The sequence below is a fragment of the Aplysia californica genome, unplaced genomic scaffold (genome assembly GCF_000002075.1).
Source record: "Aplysia californica isolate F4 #8 unplaced genomic scaffold, AplCal3.0 scaffold01236, whole genome shotgun sequence".
Taxonomy (NCBI): Eukaryota; Metazoa; Mollusca; class Gastropoda; order Aplysiida; family Aplysiidae; genus Aplysia; species Aplysia californica.
Window position 1 is genome coordinate 190 of NW_004798506.1, and position 2,470 is coordinate 2,659.

Consider the following 2,470-nt stretch of genomic DNA (forward strand, 5'->3'; position numbering starts at 1 on the left):
TTCATCGTAAGATAATACAGCTAAGGGTTATACCCTCAGACCCCCCCCCTAATTCCCTCAAAAAACCTTTCTTCGGCACGAACACCAATCAAAAAATACTTTCCCAACCTGGTGCGACAGTCCTGCCAAAGGATATAAACACAACAAGCTGCAATTTGATGTAAAGGTTTCAAACCCTAGGCAATTAATTTATATCAAGAAGATGCGAGGAGGGGAAGGTGGGGAGAGGGGGTTAAAGGAGGGGGAAATGGGAGGGGGGTTAAAGGAGAGGATTGAGGGGAAGGGAAGGGAGGGGTGTGCATATTCACTCACTCTGTCGGGGTCAATGCGGACAGTGTGGGGTTGATACCATTTGGTAAGAAGACGGACATATTCAAGTAAAGGCCCTCATACATAGTATGGGATTCAAACTCACATGTTTTGCGAGCCAAAAACAAAACAACTACATCACTAATTTACTTACAATCTCCCTATACCGTCAGGTACATAAGGCGGAGGGCAGTTGACGCCACGCTTGCCTGTCCTTGGCCCCGTTCTCCAATTTCGGCCCCTCCAGGACCTCGGTGATTGCCTCATTCCTTGTGTACCTGCTCTATATATGAGGGAGTGTTGTGGAATCAGGCTCTCGTCAATTTTGGGGCATGGAGAGTTATTGGTATCACCTTAAAGCTTATACACTTGTCTTTATGTGGATGAAAAAATATCCATTTACCTTGAATACAAGTCGAGATATTTGCGAAAGAAGGAGGTGGTGGTCACCTGTTTTCGGAGGTAAAATTAGTGAGAAAATGGCCGCAAAGATTAGTTATTTCCTTAGCTTAAGAGTTCGTGGTAACTGAAAATTTACATTTTTGTGTCTTTATTCAACGCTTTTCAGAAAAATCCACGCAGAAGTGAGTTCTTTAACGGGCATGAAAAGTGTTGAGCCAAAAACCAAAAATTCTATAAAAATTCACAAATCTGCGGAAAACACAAGTTTCTTCACTTTGATTATTTTGGCGAGAGCCTGATTCCACCACACTGCCTTCCAGTTAGTCGTCCTCGTTGTTGTCAAAGTTTATAACTCGTGACAATAAGTTTAGATCTCGAGGACGCATGTTAGTGGTGGGAAAGGGGAGGTTTCAGGGAAGGGGGTGGGGAGTCTATTCGTCCTGTTTCTCCGTGTCAAAACGGACAGTGTAGGGTTAATACCGTCTGGTGAGAAAACAGAAATACTCTAATAGATATCCTCACAGTATGTGATTCAAACTGACGTATTCTGAGAGCCAAAAAATGGAATATCTCCACCACAGGACGGGTAGGGGTATATTTTCTCATCTACACACTACGTGTTAATACATTTTGAAAATTATGATTACTGTAGGTATGCAATTCATCGTTGAATATTACAGCTAAGGGTTATCCAAACCAGTCCCGTCCCACCCACCCCCACCCACCCCTCTCCTTTCAAACCCCCCAAAACCGACCTCGACAAACACCCATAAAAAATATTGGGGGGCTCTAGTGGCCAAGAGGTTAAGGAGTTTGCCTCTAATTCAATAGCACCCGAATTAAAATCCAGATAGCGACGGAACTTTTTCTCCGTTAAAATGTTGTCCTTTCACATCTATTTCTGCTCTCTAGCAGTGTTCTGACGTCTGTCTTCGTCTCCACCTTTCTGCCCCCACCCCCTCACCACCTTTGCCCCCTCCTCTGGGCTCCTGACTCCTTCTGCAGCCTTTCTACTACTACTCCTTGGCTCCTTCTTACTGCTGTCTTTCATCCGCATCATAGATCTTATGGTAGGAAAGATCTACACCTATCCTTCTCGGATAAGGACGAAAAATCTTGGGGGTCCCATGTGCAAGTTGCGCACGTTAAAGATCCCTTGATGGTCCAAAATCGATAAGAGTGGACTTTGGCCGCCACCCGGGCAAAATTCAAAATTTATTACCAACTGAAAATGTTTAATGTGTCCCGCGCGCTCATATGACTTTTTGTAGTTCCGAGCGCATTAAACACCCCTCACCCCACCCCCCACCTCCCCCCAAAATATATATTATATAAATGATATTTTCCCAACTGGGTACTACTGTCCTGTCAAAGGATATTATATAATAATATACATGTAAATATATGCACACAATAAGCTGCGATATGTGAACTCGTGACAGTTAGTTTAGATCACGAGGATACATGTGAGTGATGGGAGTGGAAAGGTTTTAGAGGAAGGCGGTGGGGGGTGTATAAATATAATATACATTTATATAATTCATTCTATCTGGGCGGGTCAATGCGGGCAGAGCAGGGTTAATACCTCTAGTGAGAAGGTAGAAATACTCCAGTAAATATTCTTCTTCATGATATGGGATTTAACCAATTCGTCGTGGTTTACCGCAAGAATAAAATTAAATGAGGACAAAATTAAAATGAATGTGTATGAATATGTGTGTTTGTATCTCTGTCTTCCCCTCCTTCTCTCTCACACTAT